Here is a 22738-nt window from a genome sequence, read left to right on the forward strand (position 1 = left end):
TCTGTCTCCCTTTCCATCCAAATGCCCCATTATCTGAAGGGAAAAAGTGACTTGGGAAATTGTCAGTGTTCCGATGTGAACTTTCCTCCAATGTACATCTGGAGGCGTGGTTCTCTGTGTGCTCCATCTTGCTGTAGGTGCCTTATGTACGTGGCACGCGGATTTTTAGAGTCCAGGGCAAGCTGCCTCTTTCATCACTCAGACCAGAACATTTCAGCGAGAAGCCCTCTCTCTGTGTCTCTTCTCGTTCCATCTGGAAAACAGGCTCACGGCGCCCATTAAGGTGGGCTGCTGGCACTGCACACCTTACCCTCAAAAGCCTGGTGGCCCATCTGGAGCACCTCCACCTCCGTCCATCCCTGAGCTGACCTGAGGGCCCAGCTCCATCCTCAGCCGCTTTGTCTCTTCCCAGGCCTGCGGGTAGAGTGAGAGACTTGCTCATCTGGGGCGCCCCCCAACGCCGCCCCAGGCATGTCCTTCCGGACCTCACCTCTAGACCCGAGCTCGGGTCTGTTATTCTGCACCCGAGTCCCATCAGCACATGGCTAATCTGTTAGGATACCGCCAAGCAAATATTATACATTTCATAAAACTGTTTTTGTATCAGTGGATACTTCCACGGGAAGTGATTTTTCAGGTATGACTTGGAAGAAAACTTTATTGCTACGGAGTTAGGGAACCTTCCAAATTTAAACACACACACAGCATGAACTTTGCAATAATAGACTATTAACAGAGTCTTTGTAGAGTTTTCAATGAGTCCCCTTCCCATGTTGTCTCTGGACGATAAGCGATGGTCATTAACAACAGCTGGGGGACTTGAGTTACCGGCTGAAGGCATCCCAGGTGTGCCCCACCGTCTAGGGCCTGTACCAGACGGCTGGCCATGAGCAGCCTCGCTTGGCTTGCTGGAAACCAGTGGCGGTGTAACACTCTGACTAGGTAATTGGAAAGTTGCCCTTTGGGATCCATATATTTTAGTTTCAAGACCTTCATTCATGAGCAAGTTTATTCAATGAGAAACAGGCATGGTGGGGGGCGGGGCTTGTGCAGAGCTAAGAAAAATGTCCACCAGGCCAATTACACGCACTGGGGCCCTTTAACAGCCCTGGTGCTGGGCATGTCACGTCTGTAAGAAAGTGCATGGCATTGCACTGGTTTGCGTGTGTGTCAGTGAGTTGGGATTTCTGCGTTCGCTCGGATTGATTTTTCTTTTCCTTCGTAATTTTGCTAAAAAACAAAATCAAACCTCCCGTCAGCCTTCTGGAACTTCCGGGAAGGTCCCTTTGCCGAGGAGCTCGGAATCTGTGCAGAGTTACAGGGGCAGAGCTGGAAACCCCTCTTCCGCAGCCCTGTCCGTCCTGGGCTGCGTCTGGGCGCCCACGGGCCCCCAAGGCCGCCGTGGGTGAACAGGAGGCCAGTCAGCAAAATCAGCCCAACCAGACGGACTTTCTGTCGGCGGAGGCACGAGAAAACCTCGCTGATGGTGTGAAAGGGCAGCTACGTCGTGACGGGAATGAAATTTTCCTCCTCTCCTCTAATTACAAAGAAGAAAAAAAACACACACCAAAAAAATGTTTAAAATATCTTAATATCGGTCCGTACAGCCCCAAGCCACCATCTTAAGCTTCGAAGGCCGAGTACTTTGAGGCGGTTTCCGATTGTAACTCCACCTCAGGGGGAGTTCCGTGGTCGTGGGGACGATTCTGTTCCGGAGACGTGTCCCGCGGCCCTGCGTGCGGGGCTCATGCTAGGTGCGGAGCTTTGTAAAGACGAAGGACAAACGTGGCCGGGTTGGTTTGCTCGGGGAGAAGCCGTGTCCCGGGCCTTCTTCTCCACTAACCACCAGCATGGCCCTGGCTCTGGCTCCGCCCCCTCGTCAGTGTCACAGGGGACACCCTGCGCCACAGCCCTTTGGGGCTCGGACCCAAGGCCTGACCCTGATAGGGCTGCAGGGACTTGCAGACTCATCCTTCCTCACAGCTCACTCCCTCTGGGGCTGCTTGGGCCATGGAAGGGGTGTGGACAGAGTGAGACCATTGTGGCCTCCAAGGCCTCCGGACACTGGGCTCTGTGTGGCCCCCTAGGGTGCAGGAATCTTCCATCTCTTCGGAATTCCCGTCTCTTGCCTTTCTGTGTTAACTCACTTGCACTGCCCTCGGCTGGGCCTTGAGGAGGCTGTAGGGGACGGAAGAAGGGACTTCCATGGACTGACAGGAGGGGGACCTGGGGGTCAGTGGGGGTCATTCAGCATTGGCGCTGGCCTCTTAGGCAGGTAGGAGGTCTTTAAATGGTCCCTCGTGCCTCTCATTTCGGTATCCACGGTCGCCCCAAGGTCACGCAGCGCTCACTTCTGAAGTCCTGCCTTACTGGCCGTTGCTGCCCACGGTTCGCGTCCACATGGGGCGTCACCTGGGGTCTGTGCCGGATCTCCCATCATGTCCTGCCCATCTTTGCCTCTTTCCACCCTGCACCAACTCCCCAGCCTCGTGAGGCCCAGCACAGTTCTCTGAATTCTGAAAGTGAGCAAAGCTCTGCTGAATCATTTACTCTTTTGTATTTATTTAATGTATTTATAGCCACCTTTTCTAGAAGGCATTTAAGATGACTCATAAGACACAGAAATAACAGCTAGATGGACGAATTTATTTTTTGAGTAAATGAATTCCACTTCTTTCCAGATATGAGAATCTGAGAGTTGACACACACAAGGTCCCTTCTGCATAAAAACACGCACGTAAAGCAGCAGTCCTGAAACATACGCCCAAAGAAGCGGTCCTGAAACATACATGCAAAAAGCCGTGGAGGGACCATATTCTTGAGTCTGTAAAGAAGACCCGCCCCCTGGAGCCTCCCACCTGGTCATGCAGTGACTGACAGCATTTCACGCGTGTAAATCATTTCTCCTCACTGGAGTACGTGGCACTTGAAGAGGGGAATGGCCAGCTATGTTTGTGTCCACCAAAGGGCATATGCTAAAACCTAGGCCTGCAGGAGAGGTGTAATAGAAACCTTGGCCTGAATTGAGCCCAGCCCTGGACACAGTTGCCCATAAAGGCTACAGCAAACGATATAACATTTTCCTTACTCACCCCCGTAATGGGGCCAGTTGCTACGTGCCCTTAAGGCTTTTAAAATATGTGTAGCATTTAATGGGCTATCCAATCTCTGTACCAATTAGGGCCCTGGATTTCAAGCCCAGAAACTGAAATTTCCTGAAAAGATAGGGTAGCTCACAGAATCTGCAGGAAGCATCGGGAATGAGACTGTGGAAACAAGGGGTCTGGGGGGGAAGGTCATCTATGCGGACTTGGTCCCATTGCTGCTGCTGACTTACCACTAGCGGGTCCTGCCCTTGTCACCCTGGAGTCACAAAACTACCATCACCACCGCATTCTCACCTGTCTCACGGTGTGCCTCACTCCCTCGAGAACTAAGCCCAGGGACCCAGTCCAAAGCGAGTGACTTCACTCTGTCTTCCTGTCCAGACGTCCAGTTCCACTGCAGGCAGCCACGTCACCCTGGAATCCTTGAACCCTGGACACCCTGAACACCGTTCTAGGTAGACCCGGCCCAGTCTCCCAAGCCCTTCCCTCCATGAGCACTTGATTCCGGAGACCCCAGGCCATCATTCAGCTCTTTTCCTACTGTGGTTCAGAGCCCCATCTCTGAGCAAGGGAACGGCTCTGCCCTCAGCCAGGCAACAGTCCAGGCTCCTCCCCATTTCCTCTGGGTTTTGCTTACTGGCAACCCGCTCACACTTGGCAACGTCTCCCCTGCTAGACTGTCACCCTCAGGAAGGCAGACTTGGACTGATTATCCTGCCCATCAGTGTGATGCCATTGGCTAAAATATTGCCAGACAAGCAGCAGATATTGATGAACGTGTTGATTAAATGAATGAATATATGATTTCATTAGCACTCCGTGTCGCAGAGCTACGCTTAGGAAATTCTTTCCTGGAATTCTAAAATCCTCCTTGTACGGCCAAGATTAGCCAAGAGCCACATCTGGTTTCTTGAAGGGAACAGCAGCATCTGAAGTAGGACCCTTGGCTGCCTCTTAAAGGCTAGAGAGTAACCATCCCCCACTTGTAACCCTCAGGCCCATCGGTGTTTCACATCAGTGATGGAGCGAGGGGTGGGTTTGATTATCTGAACTCATCCAGCCTAACCTGGGGTGGGGACCCCAGACTGGGGGCTTCTTCTAACTTAGGGTCCTCTGTGAAGTGGATTCAGGACTGGCCTGGACCTACAGAATTAGGTGCAAACTCTTGGGCCTACCTGCTGATCGATGACCTCTGAGTGACCAACTCAGGTTTCTAAGAGGCTCAGGGTTTTGAGTCTTTGAAATTGTGATGAGTCTGCAGGGCACTGCTTGGAAAGTTTCAGTGATAAATGATGGACTTAAGTGTTCGGTGGAGTCTTTGCTGATTATTTTCAAAGCATTGCTTAGAAATTGTCCAAACAAAATCCCCTCTGTTCCGAACACACGGTTTGTCTACGTACAAACATTACAAATAGTGTTCACAGGAGTTTATTGGCTGGTGTCCAGCTCCTCCGTTTCTGGGGCCCCTAGTGAGCCGAGTACTAGCCTAGGGACAGTGATGACGTGTTAGTGCATCTCTGTAGAAAGCTGCTTATTGGTCAGACGGATCCCAGCCAGATTGGAGAGTCTTCGAAAGAGCTGACCCGAAAGGGACCTTCAGGGTCATCCACGCCAACGTTTTTTTAATTGAACTGTAGTTGATTTACAATATTGTTAGTTTCAGGTGACAGCAGTGATTCAGTTATCCATATACATACCGATTCTTCTTCATGATAGGTTATTACAAGATATTGAATGTGGTTCCCTGTGCTCTGCAGTAAATCCTTGTTGCTTATCTAGTTTATATTTAGTGGTGCGCCAACTTCTTAACCTAAGAGGAATTGGAGGCCCCGAGGGAGCCTTAAAGGCCTAGGCTGGGCCGGCACCTGGTTCGCCCCGCCTTGAGAGAACTTAAGCCCATCGGTGCTGGTTCTGGCGCGGGAGGCTGAGAAGTGAACGCCACGACCGACCTGACGCCTGGATGGGTCTCAGCACCTGGGGATGTTCCTCGGTGTCTCTTCTTACGCCTTGTTTGCCCTTGGACGTGGCTGGGCCCTCTGGGGCCGAGTCTGCAGCTGGCCTTGGCCCACCTGTTCCCCCGCCTGTTTCCCGGATGCCCTGATGGGGAGGGGAGGGGCCCGGCCAGCAGCAGCACGGCAGATGGAATTCATTCCGGGGGAGCCCGGGGCGGCAAGCCCGGCCCGGCCCGAAGTGGAAACTGGTCCTCCACCAGATGGGGGCCAACTCCAGCCGCTCCACGCCTTCTTCACACGAGATGTGCTGCTTTCTTTGGAAAGTAACTTTACACGAGCCCGTCCAGGCTGAGGCGGGGAGTTGGAAGCCTAGCATCGGCCCATGGGGAAGCAGGAACAAAAATCAAAACGGCACAAGATCCGGTCCTTCTGCCCATTCCAGCCCCGGTCCCATGGCCTCCAGCTGGAATGGCTGAGACAGCTGGGATTTATCAGCGGCCCGACATTAACCCATTGGCTCCAGGAGTTGGGATTTCCTGAACCCAAAGCACTAATTTCTGCCATTTTTTTTACCTTTCCTTTCTGACTTCTAAGGAAGCAGGGAGCGTGTGTGGGCGAGGAGGCCAATTTGGGCAGCAGGTTGTTTCAAGTGAACTCGGCAGCTCAGGGAGGGAGGAAAATGAGCTCCAGTGGCCCTTGTTTATTGTTCCTGTGGGGTCCCCGCGTTCCTGCCCAATGCGGCCTTTCTGTCTCTGGCTTTTGGAAGACAAAACCCTAGGTAACAGGGACCCTCATCACCCCTCCCTGAACTGATTACATAAACAAACGTGGGGATCTTGGACCGCAGAGGTGACCCTCCCCCAGCTCGGGGGGCGCCGTCGGGTCCCAAGTGAGCTAAGCACCCTCGTTCGGCTGGGCCCGGGCAGCCTGTGAGTGCAGGGGCGACAGAAGGGGCCCACTGCCTATGCTCTCTCACCCCCTCTTCCGAGGCTCGCCCACAGGCCCGGCCGTAGCCGGACTGTGAAAGGAAGCCGACGTGCAGCGGGACTGGAGGCCAGCTTCCACCTGGCCAATCAGCTCCAGCCTCCCCACGTGGCGGCCGGGCGGGCGCGTGCGCACACGCACACGCGAGAAGCTTAACTCAGGGCCCGGCGCGGCGGAGGACGGGGTCGTGGCAGTTTCCCGCTGCCCCTGCGATATCTTCTTGGTCTCCTGCTCACGCTGACCTTTCCCCGTGAAGGTCCCCACCAGGTACGTGCGTGTTGGGTCTGCGGCCGAGTGGCTGCCGTGTAGGTAACCGTGCTATTTGCCAATGAGCTGCAAAGGTACGGAACCCAGGGGCCGCGTCTGCGCGTATTGGGCGCACAGTTCCCCCGTCCACTCTGCCGCCCCTCTCCTGCCAGCCCCCTCTCCCTGGCGGCTGCCCACCCCAGCCTGGGAGCTCAGAGGCCTCCTTTTCAGTAAGCACTCGGCTGTGGGACCCCAGCACCCTCCAAGCATCGCTCCAGAGCCCCCGGGGAGGAGGGAGAGGCAAGGAGATTTGAGAGGAAACAGCTGAGTCACGGTACTAGCTTGTGGAATGGGTGGGGGGGCCTTCATTTCCTCACAATTCTTGGGGCCTTTTCTAAACTGGTATCTGGGGTCTCGGGGCGTCAGCACCAGGGGAAGGCAGCTCTCTGGAGACCAGGCCGAGGTGAAGGCAGGGGACACCCTGTCACCTGGCTGCACGCCAGGGACAAGAAAGCAGGGAGGCCATTGGTGTCTGCACCAGCGGCCGGGAGAGAAGAGGAGGGCGGCCGGGCCCTGCCAGTGGGCCCAGAACAGGGGCTTGCGGAATGTTTCAAGTGCTGTCACAGACGGAACCCCCGACAGGCCTCCGTGCTGCCCTCCGTATGGAAACGGTAGCGTTTGTTGTCCGAGCTGCATAGCCTTGTGTGCTGTGAAGGGCGAGTTCCCCCAGGAAGGCTGCGCTCTCAGGAGTTTATAGATTGGTCTCCTCCAGGACAGGAGCCCCTGGGCTGTTGACAAGCAGGAGGGAAGAAAGGAGAAGGAGGGTTCTGCCGTTGTATTTGGTTTCCTTTACAGTTATTCCCTGGGCGGCCCAGAGAGGAAACAGCAAAACAGTCTTAAAGAAAAGGAAGTAAATACGAGAAGGAGACGAGGATAACTAATACTCTTTCCCTTAGACCCGACTTTCACTTGCTTATAAACACCCTAAAAGACAGCCCAGATTTATTTAAACGGCCCGGATGATACCTAAAGCAGTGGAGAAGCAGGTGGGACATTGCAGCTCAGGCAGGCTTGGAAACAGATGAAGGAAACCAGGCTCACAGCTGCAGGGATGGGGCGAGGAGGGGCGCTGACAGCACCCAATGCCAACAAGAGAAAGGGCACCCTTGTCGCCGGGCCAGACAGCTGCAGGGCGAGCCTTCGGGGCTGCTCCCAGAGCCGCCCTGACGGGGGATGGAAAGGACAGGTAGGGAGTTTGAGTTTCGGATCAGGCCGCTGCCCGGTGCTCTGATCCCTCGCGGGCCTCGGCTCCTTTGTATGGCGAATAAACGACTGTTAAACACGTATCACTTGGGTGAAAAGGGCCTGGCCTGCAGGCACTGGGCGCTCTGGAAGTGTCTGCGGTGGCCAGTTTGTGCTCAGTGGTGGCTTCAGGGCCACCTGGCAAAGGCGGAGCTGCGGGTGTTGTCGCCGGGGAGGGTGCAGGCCCCCAGACCCTCTGGGAGGAGGGGACAGAAAGCCCGGTCGGGGGTCACCCATTTCTCCAGCAGAAGCCAGGCTCTCCTCCTAACAGGTGCGTCTGCTCCAGGGCCGCCTGCGGGCTCAGCGGCGGGGCCTCTTCCACTTTGGGTTGGAGGGCTAAGGGGCCGCTTTACCGTTTGGCAAGCGGATGGGCAGGCGTCTTCCTAAGCGGGGTCTGTCGCATCATTTTCTTGTCCTGCTGTCCCTCTGGGCACTGTCTCTAGACCCACGGGCAGCGGAAGCCACAGGCCGCCCTCCACAGCTGGGTGGTACAGACACGCGCCGCAGTCACATTGAACTTTCCAGAGCTGTCACGTCTCGGGGTTCTCAGCCTTTGGAAGACTCTGCTCCCTGGCGTGGGGCATCCAGCCTTGCCTTCACGGTCCCCTTCGGCGTGTCCGGTGGCTCTAGCTCCTGACGTCCGCCACGGGCCGCCAGCGAGCCGTGCGGGGTCAGAGGGGGCCTGCCAGCCGCCTGGCCTCCGCCCCTGACTCCCTTCCCCTCCCCCCTGCCTCGGTTCAGGATTCCAGCTTCAGGATGGCCAGCGGGCAGCCCCGCACAGAGACGAGCCCCAGGCCGGGGCCTCCAGAGGCCGACTGGAGCTCCGTGGGCCTTGGCGCGGGCTGCGGTGCCGGCTCGAAGGGGAAGCAGGGCTTCCCGGCCCTGCCCCCTCCCGGCCTGCAGTTTCCTTCCGCTGGTTTTGTCGCCTCTTTCCACTGGCTGTGACTTCACCGTGGACACCAGCCTCCGTCAGTTGGCAAGTGGGGACGGAGCCAGCTGGCTTTCTGAGCGGCCTCATCCCCAGTGTGCTCCGGCGGCAGGGCACACTCGGCCGCGGCTTCCCCGCCTGCAGCCCGGCTCCCGGCAGGCCTGGGGCCCCCTCTGCCGGCGTCCGGCGTCCACGGCACCCGGGGCGGGGCCTCGGGAGGGCGGGCCGCCCGCAGCTCTAGCAGGGAAGCCAGCTCAGAGCTGACCTGCACCTCTCTTGGCTCCTAGGGTAACCGACGATGGGAAGGGAGGACAGAATCGGTCCAGCTGGCCATGCTTAACTGGGGACGCCTGCTTTCCTAGGCTGAACCACCAGCCTTCTGTGTGCGCGGATCGGTTTAGATGCTCTTCAGCAAGGTGGAACTGTCTGGCCATAATGCAGGGCACAACTTCCCATGATGCTCTAATGGGCTTTATCGCTTTAGGTCAATTTTCTGTTTGCTTCTCACCCCAGAGATCGTCCTGAGATCCAGTGTAGGGCCTGGAGCCCTGCTCCCAGCGGCTGTTTGGGTTTCTGAGTACTGTGTGAGTGACTCTATGAACCAGTCGGGGGTTGGTGTGTAGCTCTGGGACAGAAAGCTCTGGTCTCCCGAAATGTCGAGGAATGAAAAGGCCTGTGATCTGACAGCCCGCGAGGCCCGTCACCAACTTCTCTCCAAGGCCGTCCAGCCTGGGGCCTCCCACCAGGCTGCCCATCTGCATGGGCCGAGCTCTGTTAACAGCCCACCAGCATCTGCAAAGCTGGAAATTTCTAGCATCTTCCTGAACACACGTCGGGTTGAAACTCTCCCCGGTGGACAGCGGTGGAGACAGGCAAGCCTCGGCCGGGCCACGCAGAATAAAAATAGCCCAGAAGGGCTTCCCTTGTGGCGCAGTGGTTGGGAGTCTGCCTGCCGATGCAGGGGACATGGGTTCGTGCCCCGGTCCGGGAAGATCCCACATGCCGCGGAGCGGCTGGGCCCGTGAGCCATGGCCGCTGAGCCTGCGCGTCCGGAGCCTGTGCTCTGCAACGGGAGAGGCCGCAACAGTGAGAGGCCCGCGTACCGCAAAAAAAAAAAAAAAAAAAAATAGCCCAATGGCCCGCAGAGGGTGTTTTCTTTCGGCTGTCTGTAGGGCCGGATTTCCTGAGGAGTGGGAGTGTGAGAGGCATGAACCTCTGTCACTCGCCTCAGGAAACCCTGACTCCCCAGATGGCGAGCAGACCCCCCCCCACCCCGAGGGCCCCTCCGAGCCAGGCAGAGGCTCAGCACAGGCCCCGCTGGCTGTCCGTGGCAGGCTGGGGGCAGGTGATGGGCTGGTGTCAGGGGCATGTCAGCAACCACGGCCTCTGCGCGGAGCGAGGCTTGGGACCGCCGACCCGCCTGGTGGGCACTGGGCCTGCGGTGCCCACGGCCCCCAGTTCCTCACCCCGGTTTGTGTTCATGGCATCCTTCCCTCCCAGCCCGCTTGTCCGTGGTCGGCGATGACAGCCCCGTTGCCAGGATGACGGTGGCGCCGGGAAGGCCCTCCCGTCGGCCATGGGGCGCCTGTTGTCCCAGACGGGTCTCTGCGCCCCGGCCTGAAGGCCCCTTCATCCCAGCACCTGCCCGGCCCCTGGGCCTGACTCCGCCCCGGCTCCAAGCTCCTGTGTCGGCTCCCTGAGGCCTGCGCGGTCCATCTGTCCTCCTGCCCCGCGCGCCTGCCTCCTGGCCTCTGGCCGCTCGTCACACGGCCTTCCGTCCGTCCAGGTTCCCTCGAAGGCTCTGTATCCATCTGTCCTGCCCGATTGGAGCCCCATCTCAACGCCCGCTTTGAGGAGCCCCTGTGGCCCTCACGCCCCAGGCTCTGGGCCTGGCTCCCTGCTCCCCATGGGCCTTTGACAAGTTACCCCGCCTCAGGGGGTCTCAACTGGGGGGTAGCGTCGCCCCACAGGGGACACTGGCCACGTCCCGAGACTTTCTTGGTTATCACGCGTGGGACGGTCCTCTGCTGGGTGGGGGCCTGGGATGCTGCCGAACCCCCCCGCCCCCCGGTGCACGGGGGAGCGTCCACCCCAAATAGGGACAACGCATAGCGAGGAACCTGCCTTGGTCTCCCCACCCGTGAGAGAGGAAGGTGGTGGAAAAGGCGCCAGGACGGCCCGCGTGAAAGCAGATGAGACAGTCGATGTTCTTTGCATCCTGCCCTCCCCGCCCTTCCTGCAGTACTTCTTTTGGGGGGGTGCGTTGGTGGGAGTTAACAGCCCGCGCCGCACGCGTGCTTGTGTGGGTGAGCCCACGGCGTCCTCCTGGAAACCCAATCGCACGGGGACTAGTGTGGACCCTACTTTCCGGAAGAGGAAATGGGCGCTCAGAGCCACCAGGAAGGAGCCGGAGGGTGCCCGCTCGTGGATGAGGAGGGCTTTCCCAGCCCGCACTCGAGTCCCCGGTCTCATCACCTCGAGACAGCGTCTGGAGCAGCATTCGAAAACGGCGAGACACTGTGCAGGTGTGCTTGCGATTCTCTACCTGTAGCCCCTCTCACAGGCTCCCTGCGGAGACTCAGCCGTCCCAGCAGACGAATTCAATGTGCCTGACGCTGGCGGGTCAGGAGAGGCTGTGGTGTGGCCCGGAGGCCGAGTCACCAGAACCTTGGAGAGTGCCGGAAGCTGGAGGAGGCTCCGTGGCTCCAGGGGAGCCTGAGGCCTAGTGAGGAGCGGCCCCTCACGGCCCACGCCCGGCCTGGCTGGCGTCTCTGGCGCCTGAGCGGCACACGCGTGCCACTGGCGGAGGGCACTGCTGACCAGGGCCCGGGGCGGTTTGCCTTGTGGCAGCAGCACGGCGGCCAGGGCAGCGGTGCTCACCCCCGGAGTGGGGGGCGCCCCCAAGCTTGTCGGGGTGGGCAGCTCGCATCATGCTGTGACGTCCACAGCACGACTCTGTTTCCTATAGCAAGGCCAAGTTCTCTCTCAGGCACCAGGGAGAGGTGGCCAAGCTCCTTTGGGGACGCACATCCAGGAAGATGGAAGGCCCAGCCTCACACCATCTGCCGAACCACAGTCAGCCACTGTCTTCCTGTACGTAAAGGGCAGATCAAGTCAGGGTGGCTCGCCTCTCGTGACCTGGCTGGCTTTGGGGAGCAGTTACTCATCTCCGTCATCATTTCCTCTTTGTTTTTCCATTTGGGAAGTAAGAGATTAAATCTGTAGGTGAAAATCTCTTTCCCAGGTTCTCCTTTGAAAATAATTCTGAGGTTAGGGACGGTTACTCCTCTGCTCTGGGCATAATGCCCGTAAGACGAGTGACACTGACAAAACTCTCCGAGCAACACACAAGAAGCAACATAATCCTTCTGGGAAAAAACATCAACCAATAAGAAGATAATATATTGCCCGCTCCCCTGTAAATAAAATGGGCCACGTCACCTGCCCGTGAGTGATGACCAGTTTATCCAGTGTACGCTGAATAATGATTTTCCGTGGGGGCAGCAGCTCTTATGATAAAGTGTTACCGCTCTAGCTGTATTATTATAAACAACATGCAATTTATGGTGTTAGAAAGCAGTAATGTGCCACCGTCATTTAGAACGAGCCGTAAACTCTAGGCTGTCATGTGTTTTCTGGCTGCACGTTTCAAACACTTAATATTCCTGTAACACAGTCTTGATCGCAGGACCAATTTAGAAATTACTTGTTCAATATGATGATTGAATTGCAGAGTTAGAGCTTGCCGTGGCCAAAGGTGAATTGCCACATGTGACGAACCTTGTACAGCTTCTCAGACGGAAGGAACTGTTTGAGACATTGGGGATTCTGGGTGAATTTCAAATGAGGTCCCTTCACCTTAGGAGGATGCCACGGTCTTGCCTGCCTTCCAGAGGAAGATGAGTCACTGGTGTTTTCCTGCATCCAAATACCACGGCCGTTCCCTGGGCCTGAGTCAGTCTACGGAGGCGGCAGACACACACCCAGGAGGACCCTTCACCTTGACAGATGGCAGAGTCTCTACCCTGCTCTCCCCGAAAGGTCTTAAATAAGCTCAGGGAAGCCAGACAGAACTGCAGGCCTGGGGGACGCAGAATGAGCCCTAGGAGACATAGAGCTTGGAGTGATGCCCCTCTAAAATCTATGCCACCAACAACTGGGTGGAAAGAGTGACAGGTGATGGGGACATTGTCACTGACTAATAGGTTATTTTAAATACGTGGGCAGGGCCAGGCCCGAAATTTTCATCCATACTGTGTCAGCAAAAGAGCGTCGTTTTATCATTTCGTTTGCAAAACCTGGTTCAGCCTTCTGTTCACGTGTAAACATGTCCTACGTTTCCTTGGTCATTTCAGAAGTGCTGTCTTTTGTGTATCTATAGGTTCCCAAGGATGGAGGTGAATTCCAAAGACGAATTTCCCTGTATTCTGCATGGCCCACTGCATCTAAAATGGAAGAGCCGAGAAGAAACCAGACGCTCACTGGTGGTAAGTGTCTGGGGAGAGGGACGCTCGTACACATGCTCGGGACGGTACGCCCTGTTAGGAAACTCGGGAAAGACAGTGTGGCCGTAAGTATCCAGACTTGTGTTCTCTGATGCAGCCATTCCACTTCCAGGAATTTATTCTCAGGAAGAGTCAGTGGAGGAGCGCTGAGCACAGCATCCCTGCTGCTCCCAAATGCCCGGCGTAAGGGGATCTGTTCAGTGAGTGTGGGGTCATCCATACGATGTAATGGTAAACAGCCGTGGAAACCGTGTTATGGACCACGTGGTGATCTATTGCCCAATGCAAAGGGCCACTTAAAAAGCACATCTCATATGACCTCAATTTCATATAAAAACGGATATCTTACACAGGCTCGGGGGGGAAGGATCGCGAAAACATTAACGCCGGTTATCTCTGTAGTTGAGAGAGTGAGTGGGTGTCAGTTTTTCTTCTTGGCGCCTGGCTAAATGTTCTAGAATAGACACGCATTACATCTGTTATCAGAGGAAAAGAATCCGTGTGATCGTTGAAGCACATTTGCCAGTTGTTAGCAGAATTCTTACAGAGACTGTGAGAACTTGTATAATATTCTGTGTCCCGTCAGATCGTATTATATTATATAAAGTTCTGTTCGTCACCAGGGGATGGGTCAGGGAACTTCTTGGCCGTTCCATTTATGATCAGATGATCTGGAGAAGAAGTGGGGAAAGGAGACCTGGGGCCTGTTGAACACGGGATTTTCTAAAGAATATCATTTATGATGACCTCACCTTGGAAGGAAGATATAAGAAGAGTCCTGGATACCTTTTGGTTTCGAATTCACCATACATTGGAAAGAAAGTGGTCAACTTATCCCATAACATAACTTGCAATCCTGGTAGCATTAAGCTGCCATCCACGTAAAATGGAGCAGTGAAGGCAAGACCAGTCATGCCGCCACCGCTCAGAGTGAGGTCCTGTGCACAAAGCGCCAATAAGAGAGGAGCCTGGCCAGGGCAGCTGGAGTGGGTCATCACCATCGTGGCACCGTGAGACCCAGCCCTAAGCCTCCAGTTTCCCCAGACGGAAGCCCTGGCGGGGAGGGCGAGGAGGACCGGCCCTGTGTAGGAGCAGCCGTAACACCACCTTCCTTGTCAGCCACAGTCCGTGCACCTGTGTGCGTGCACGCCAGCCAGAGCTCACCCACGTGCTGTGTGTGTGTGTGTGTGTGTGTGCGCGCGCGCGCGCCCATGCGTGTGAGCCAGCCGTCATCCTGACTGAGGTCCTGCTCTGTTCTGGCACCAGGGCCGGTGCTGTGGGTGCCCCCGCTTTGTTCTCTGTGTCTTAGTAAACAGCCACTTCCTCTTTTCATGGTAGTGAGGGCTCAGTTCCTTAGAATCACGGGGGGAGCTTGTGTAGGGGGACATGTAACTGTATTATGCCCTCCAGCACCCAGATTCCCTTCAGCATTTCTCAACAGAGGTGCTGTTGGCACTGGAGCAACAAAAAAGTGTTGTTGCGTGGGATTGGCCCAACGCCTTACTTCAATGTCTTTAGTTTTCCGAAAGAATTCCTCCAAAGGAATGCCATTGGGGCCCTTTCTGACCCTGTGGTCACCAAAAACGCCCTCACCACTCTTCCAAAGCCACTGCAGGAGCCATTCCGAAATCAGAGGTTTACTCCCCGCATAGAGTCGGGTCGATTCTCAAAGCTGGACCCTGCTGCTCTCTCCATCTGTGCCCGCCGCTCTGGGAGAGTGGCTTTGCATAGCCACCCGGTTTGTATGATGGCTTTCCTGTTTGTTATTCCTGGCTTTTCAATACCCCATCCCTCTGATGATTGGATGCATGGAACTTGTGGCCTTGACCTATTTTGTGAGGTCATAAATCTTGGAATATCAAAGATGGGTCAGGGCCCTATATTTCAACTCATTCATTCAGTCAATATTTGTAAAGAACCTACTACTGTTAGTTCCTCTGTTAAGGTACGGGTATACAGTAGTGATCAGAGAAATCAATCCAACAGTCACATGACTGATACGTAATTGTAGACTGAGATGCATATTCTGACGAAGGAAAAGAATGAGACTTCAGGGGAATTTGTTCTAAAGGACCCCCCCTAGACCGAGCAGCCAGGGAAGGCTTTTAGTGAAAGGATGCTTGAGCAGAGACCCGAAGGGGATGGCTGGATGGAAGGGGTGGCCGTGCGTGCTGGCACTGGGTCATTCCGGATGCAGGGAAGAGGGTGTGCGAAGGCCTGTGCGAGAGCTGCCAGGCCTGGGAGGAGACGCAGAAGCCAGGGTGGGCAGAGCACAGAGGACAAGGGCATCTGAGTAGCGGCCTGGGAGGCTTGTTAGAGAATTGTTTTTCCTTTTTTTTAACAATGTTGTGTTAATTCCTGCTATACAGCCGAGTGATTCAGTTATACGTATATTGTACATTCTTTTTTCCATATTCTTTTCTATTATGGCTCATCGTGGAATACTGAACGTACTTCTCTGTGCTCTACACTATACGTTGTTGTTGATCCATCCTATATATACTAGTTGGCGTCTGCTAATCCCAACTCCCACTCCATCCCTCCTCCTCCCCTCCCCCCTTGGCAGCCACGAGTCTGTTCTTTATATCTCTGAGTCTGTTTGTTTCATAGATATGTTAATTAGTGTCCTATTTTAGAGTCCTCATATAAGTGATATCATATGGTATTTGTCTTTCTCTTTCTGCTTTCTTCACTTAGTATGATAATGTCTAGCTGCATCCATGTTGCTGCAAATGGCATTATTTCGTTCTTTTTTATGGCTGAGTAGTATTCCATTGTATATATAGACCACATCTCCTTTATTCATTCATCTGGCAGTGGACATTTAGGTCGTTTCCACATCTTGGCTATTGTGAATAGGGGTGCATGGATCTTTTTGAATTAGGGTTTTGTCTGGATATATGCCCAGTAGTGGGATTGCAGGATCGTATGATAGCTCTATTTTTCGTTTTTTGAGGAACCTCCATACTGATCTCCATAGTGGCTGTATCAACTTACATTCCCACCAACAGTGTAGGAGGATTCCCTTTTCTCCACACTTTCTCCAGCATTTATTGTTTGTAGACTTGTTACTGATGACCGTTCTGACCTGTGTGAGATGATACCACACTGTAGTTTTGATCTGCATTTCTCAAATAGCTAGTGACGTTGAACATCGTTTCATGTGCCTTCTGGCCATCTGTATGTCTTCTGCCCATTATTTTATACGCGGGCCTCTCACTGTCGTGGCCTCTCCCATTGCGGAGCACAGGCTCAGCGGCCATGGCTCACGGGCCCAGCCGCTCCGCGGCACGTGGGATCTTCCCGGACCGGGGCACGAACCCGTGTCCCCTGCACCGGCAGGCGGGCTCTCAGCCACTGCGCCGCCGGGGGAGCCGCTTCTGCCCATTTTGGATTGGGTTGTTTGCTTTTTGATGTTGAGCTGTATGAGCTGCTTGTATATTTGGAGATTAAGCCCTTGTCAGTCGCATCATTTGCAAATATTTTCTCGTATTCCATGGGTTGTCTTTTTGTCTTGTTTATGGTTGGCCTGGCCCCTCTGCTGTGAGATGGAGGCCTATGTATGTCTCTAGGAAGGCTCTCAGAGGCCCCTGCCCGGAGCCATTCATTAGTAAGATGGTGTTTGTGATGTCTCCCTCCATGTGTGGGGGGCCCCCTTCCATTCTGAAAGTTTAGACACCGCGGTGATTTCTGGTGCCCCAAGCTCCGAGTCTCCCGACACAGTTGGTTGTTGGGCACTTCTGACACTGACACCCCAGCCTCACAGGTTCAGGGCTGCATCCTACAAGGCTGCTCCCACGTCAAACACCAGTCACAAGTCCTGGGCGTCCCCTACTTCCCACCAGCTGGCTGTCAGTCGGGTTCCTGTGATCATTTGCTAGAACACCTCCGAGAACTCAGGAACACGCCGCACTCCCATTTACCAGTTTATTACAAGGGATGCGACAAAGGATACAAGTGAACACCTATATGGGGAGAAACACAGGGCGAGGTCCGGAAGGCTCCCAGGCGCAGGGGCTTCTGCCCTGTGCTCTTGGGGTGCTGCCCTCTTGGCACATGGCTGTGTCCACCAGCCTAGAAGCTCCCTGAACCCCATGCCATTGGGCTTTCTATGGAGGCATCATCACGTGGTGATGATGGATCATAACTCGGTCTCCAGCCCCTCTCCCCTCTCAGAGGTTGGGGATTGGGGCTGAAAGTTCTGAGCTTCTAACCACCATTCGGTCTCTGGGGACCTGCCCCACTCTGAGCTATCTAGGGACCCAACAGCAGTTGCCCCATTAGGACAAGAGATTTTCCCATCACCCAGGAAGTTCCGAGAGATGGTTCCAGCCACAAAGACCAAATAGTAGGACAAAAGACACTCCTCTCACCCCATCACTTAGGAATTTCCGGGGGTCTCTGTATGAGGAACCAGGGACAGGGACCAAATACACGTTTCTTCTTATGCTGTAGGTGGCTGGCACCCTGGAGTAGGGCAGGGGCACTCCCGGGGAATTCTAGAACAGTCTGCAGCTGCCGCCCATCCGCCAACCTGCCCTGAGCACCACCCTTACCTGCCGGCAGGGGGAGCCCGTCTCCGACGCAGGACCCACCTCTGAGGGCAGCGGAGGCCTCGGGACAGGGAGGGGGCGGGGTGAGGAGGGGGCCTGCTCACGCTGCGGGCTGTGCCTTCGGAGTGTGACTGTGTCACGCGGCTGGGACCTGTGCCACCACAGGCACGGGGCAGCGGCAAGAACGGGGCAGCGCTCGCCGCTCGCTGGCTTCCGATCTGAGCAGATCTTAGCCGCGTTACTGCTCACCCTGGAGCCCTGCAGGGAGGCAGGAGACCCATCTTACAGGCGAGTAACCGGCGGCTCCCGGACGCCTGCAGACCTGCTCAGCGTCACGGTCTAGTGGCAGAGGCGGGATACACACCCCACCTGGTGGGCGCCAGTGTCTGTCGTGTGCGTTTTCGTGATGGTCGAGGGACAGAACCCAGACCAGGAGCCGATCCCGGAGGCTGGCCACACCCAGACCACAGCCGGCTGACTTACCCGTAAACTAAGCCAGGGCGCTGCGAGCCCGGAGATGCCGTAGAGACTCCCGTTCGCGTCTTGCAGCCTTCGCTAGGCCGCCAGGATGGGGGGGAAGTTGCTCAGCTATTTCCAAGCTCTCTTTCCGGTGTCTCTGGGACCCTATTTGAGAGGCTTCTGTGCATCTTCGTGAATGCAGGCTTTCCAGCCCTGGCACGGGCCCCTCGGGCACCGCGAGTAGGCATCTGGGCAGGGCCGGGGAGAGCACGGCGGCAGTCCACCGCCGCCGTAGGCAAGCCTAAAGCTCCGCGTACAAAGAGCTTGCCCCCCCCTCCCGGGGAAGGACGGCCCCGTGCTCCCCACACCCACTTTTCCTGCTGTCCCTCCGGCCACTTAACTCACTTTCTTTGGCCAAAGAGACCGGTGTGTGTGTGGGGGAAGCCAAGTTGTGCCCTTGGGGCAACTCCGCTTCTATTTTCAAACCCGCGGATGCTCCCACACCTGCTGAAGCGCCGTCCTCTCCCTTCCCAGCCTCTCCCACACCTCGCTCCCTCTCCGAACGCCCCCTGACCTTCCCAGGTGCACCATGATCCGTTCTAAACAGCCGGTCCTTAAGCAACTTGTTGGGGAAAAAACAAATAACCTGACGAGCGCTTTAAACTGCTTCCACCCCTCCAGGCCCCTCTGGACCCCCGAGGGGGACTTGACGTCTGTTTACCCATCACGGCAAACGGTGTGCACACGCCACCTTGCGACCTCCTTCTGGAAACGTTCCTTTCCGAGGCCCCCTCCATGTATGGACATGAGCGGCACGCTGGCCGTCTCCAGCGGCTCTGCAGCGGGTCGCGGGGTTGCAGCGTTTCAGGCTTTGCTTAGTCATCACAGGATGGCTGGGCGTTTGGGTTGCCTCCAGACCGAGGCTATTATAAGTAGCCTTGCTGCCTTCCAGTTGTTTTTGCACCGAGTCACCCACTGCTTAGCTGTTTAGCTGTTTCCTGGGGAGGGTCCTCCCTCACCGGAGCAGCAGGAATGTGCTTTAATCTCTTGGGTCCTCCCCCCTGCCCGCAGGGGTGCTGAGCCCAAGAAGAGCTTCCTAACAAAAAGAGCCACTTCTTGAGCCTCTGCTCTCTGCCACGCCCCTGGGAAAGCACGTTCTGTGTATTTTCTCATTTAATCCTCAGGGCGTCCCTGTGCAGTAGGGGACACTGGGATTCTCATTTTATAAATGGGAAAATCAGCACCTGCAGAGATCGGATAATTTCACCAGTCACATAGCCAAGTAAGCGAGCGGCAGGGCAGGGCGTGGATGTGAGCCAGGCCAGCGGATCCATGCTCCCCTGCTGGGCCCATCCCAGTGAACTCATCTGTGCCCGCAGGCAGGTGAACTCCTGTGCCCTCCCAGTGCGACTGGTGGCTCGTCCCAGGCTGGCCTGCAGCTTGGGAAGAATGTTCCTCACATCAGCCCCATGCGGGATCCCGTGATGGAAAGTCAGTGCCTGGGCTGCTAGTTTCAGGTAGAAGCCACCTGCGGGGGTGTCTGCCCGGGATGCCTGTCTGTCCCACCAGGTTCAGAGCGAGCTCCGTATGCCCACTCCAGCTTCTGAGCCCCCAGACTGAGTTTTCAGAACAGAAGATGTGGTCTTCCTCGGGTTCCCAGGGGAGAAGGGGGGCAGGAAGGACGTGGGGTTCTGCTCGCGGGGCCCTGGGCACCTCGGGCATCTTAGAGGCAGAGGGCCACAGGCGTGCCCCGTGTCTGAGAAACCCCTGAGGGCCGGCAGCAGAGGCCCTGGGGCGAAGGAGGGCTGCAGGGCCACAGCCCCAGGAGAGGAAAGGACAGCGGCTTCCTCCTCTTCCTGAAACTCCTGCCTGGTGGGGCAGCTCAGGGCAGCTGCGGCCCTGGAGCGAGTCCTCGGCGCGAGACATGGAGAAGCACGCGGCCTCCGCCCTCCTCGCCCCTCTGGCCGGCTGGTCCTAGCCACGTATGTCCCTGTCTGAGAGAAGGGGTCTCACCAAGGTGGCTCCTACGAGACCATCGGGGCTGGAGAAGCCTTTCAGATCGCCTGACCCGGCCCGCGGCCTTCAGACAGGTGAGGATCCGCCGCCGCTTCTCCGCGGAGGCCGCCGTGGTCCAGAGAGGCGAGTCCACGGGCTGGGGGCTGCTCGAGGCCGCACGTCCCAGGGGCCACGGCTGCGGCAGCACCACAGGCTGCACTGGCACGGCTCCCCAGCAAGCACCCGGCGTCTTTTAAGATAGCATCATTTTTCGTTCTGCTTCAAAAAACAGTCTCTCATTTTAGAAACTGTCGAAAAAGGAAAATCAAAACTGTCCGTTATCTCATCGCTTGGCAACGGTCACCGAGGATGAACACTTGGCTCTATCTTACATTCTTCTTCACGCACACGCTTTTCACATAATTACGTTCACTTACGTAGTATTTTGTGTAGCTTGCTTTTCTCACTTACCATTATCGACATTTCCCCCAGTCATTCGGAGGTCTTTGTAAATACGCGTTTCATAACTACATACGTGTCCCTTGATATCATGCCAAACTTTTCTTAACTATTTCCTTAGATAATAGTCGCTCAATTCCAGTTTTCTGCTGTCGTTCATAATTCTGGGGCTAACATTTTCGGAGTAAGCTTTGTCTGTATTTTTGCGAACTTCTAGTCTGGATTCCCCAGGTGTGGAATGACTGGGTCCAGGTTCTTGGTAAATTGCTCTCCAGGGCAGGTGCGTCCTTTTATACTCCTGCGGCAGGGCCCGCTTCCCCCCTCCAGTCTGAGAGTTCCCATTAAAAAATTTAAAATATGTAATAAAATGATCAAAGCCCATCAACGTCTGCAGTCATGACGTTCTCCACGCCTCAGCTCCGTCAGTCACGCGGCCGATAAGGAGCATGTCCCCTATACCAGACTCTGTGCTAAGCATCTTACCTGCTTTATCTCGTGGGATCTTCCCAGCAACCCTGGCCAGGTGCTGTTACTGCCAGTGCTTTGCAGATAAGAAACCTGAGACAACAGAGAGGTTCAGCAGGTTGCCCAAAGCACACAGCTGGTAAGTGGGGAGACTGCAGTTAAAGGGTCTAACTCTTACCTGCCTCCTCCACCCACCCATCCCGAATGCCAGGGCCAAGCTGGGCCCGGGTCCGGACCGCTCTGCCCGGCACGGGTCTTACTGCTGGTTCGGAGTGAGGACCCCACGAGGAGCTTCCTACCTGGTTGACTTCATGGCGTATCAAGAGCTCGGCCTGTCAGGGTCAAACCAACCGAAGCGGCTGTAGCCGTTCACACTGCTGCCAGACTCAACGCCACGAAGCGCTGGGCCGTTCGGACGCGCCGAGCGCTCTGCGGGATGGAAGGTTGGGAGAACATCCTCTTTCCGTCAGAAGTTTACAGATTAGTTGAGGGGTGAGCGGAAATACACAAATGGCCGCTTTATAAGATGGACTACGTGAGGGCCTTGAAAGAGATTTGAGGGTCTTGGGTGGTCAGAGAAGGGAGGGGCAGCTGGCTGGAGGGCTCCACTGAGGAGGCGCCGTGTAAGCAGCATGAAGGGAGGGAAGAAGTTCAGTTGGCACAGGTGGCAGGCGGGGACCCCGGGCAGAAGGCCTCACTGACCCAGGGGGTGGAAGGCTGTTGAAGAAGCGGTGGGATGTCCTGCGCGGGGAGCCGTGAGGGGCGGCGGTCGCAGGCTGAGGCTCTGCTTTTTCTCTAATTGAAGTCGAGGGGATTGACAGTGTTGGGTTCATTTCTGCTGCACGGTGGAGCGACTCAGTTACACACATTCTTTTTCATCTTCTTTTCCATGATGGTTCATTGCCGGATGTTGAACGTAGTTCCCTGTGCCCTACAGTAGGACCTTGTTGTTTATCCATCCTATGTGTACTAGTTTGCATCTGCTGATCCCACACTCTCTCTCCCCCACCCCGCCTCCCCCTTGGCAACCACAAGGCTGTTCTCTGTGTCTGTGAGTCTGTTTCTGTTTCGTGGATAAGTTCATTTGCGTCATATTTTAGGTTCCACGTGTAAGTGATATCATATGGCATTTGTCTTTCTCTTTCTGACTCACTTCACTTAGTATGATAATCTCTAGGTCCATCCATGTTGCTGCAAATGGCATGATTTCATTTCTTTTTTATGGCTGAGTAATATTCCATTGTATATATGTGCCACATCTTCTTCATCCATTCATCTGTCAATGGGCATTTAGGTTGCTTCCATGACCTGGCTATTTTAAATAGAGCTGCAATGACCATTGTGGTACATGACTCTTTTTGAATTATGGTTTTCTCAGGGTATATGCCCAGTAGTGGGATTGCTGGGTTGTATGGTAGCTCTATTTTTCGTTTTTTGAGGAACCTCCATACTGTTCTCCATAGTGGCTGTATCAACTTACATTCCCACCACCAGTACAGGAGTGTTCCCTTTTCTCCACACCCTCTCCAGCAGTTATTGTTTGTAGACTTGTTAGCGAGGGCCATGCTGACCGTGTGAGGTAGGCTGTGCTCTCGACGTGGGCTGCAGGACCAGAGGTTGTGTCGCCGCCCGGTGGGACAACACCAGCTGCCCGTGGGGCTGGAGGGGAGCTCTTGAATCCAGGCGGGAGATGGAGGGATCGAACAGTGAAGGTGGATGTGAGAATTGGGAGCAGAAGGACACTTGAGAGCCTTTGGAGATGGAGCTGACGCGCCTGGATGAT

At 55.6% G+C, this 22738-nt stretch overlaps 1 protein-coding gene across 1 annotated transcript in view; it reads left to right on the top strand.

Moving 5' to 3' along the window:
* ZNF438 (zinc finger protein 438) overlaps positions 1–22738 on the top strand; it is a 275885-nt gene that overhangs the window by 232895 nt on the left and 20252 nt on the right. Inside the window, exon 15 of the transcript XR_003436090.1 lies at positions 12901–13006. The gene's annotated coding sequence lies outside the window, so the exon portion shown is untranslated. The remainder of the gene's footprint in view (positions 1–12900; positions 13007–22738) is intronic.

This window comes from Aethalodelphis obliquidens, unplaced genomic scaffold, assembly GCF_003676395.1.
Source record: "Aethalodelphis obliquidens isolate GAN/ISIS:26980383/991018 unplaced genomic scaffold, ASM367639v1 scaffold23, whole genome shotgun sequence".
NCBI classification, from domain to species: Eukaryota; Metazoa; Chordata; class Mammalia; order Artiodactyla; family Delphinidae; genus Aethalodelphis; species Aethalodelphis obliquidens.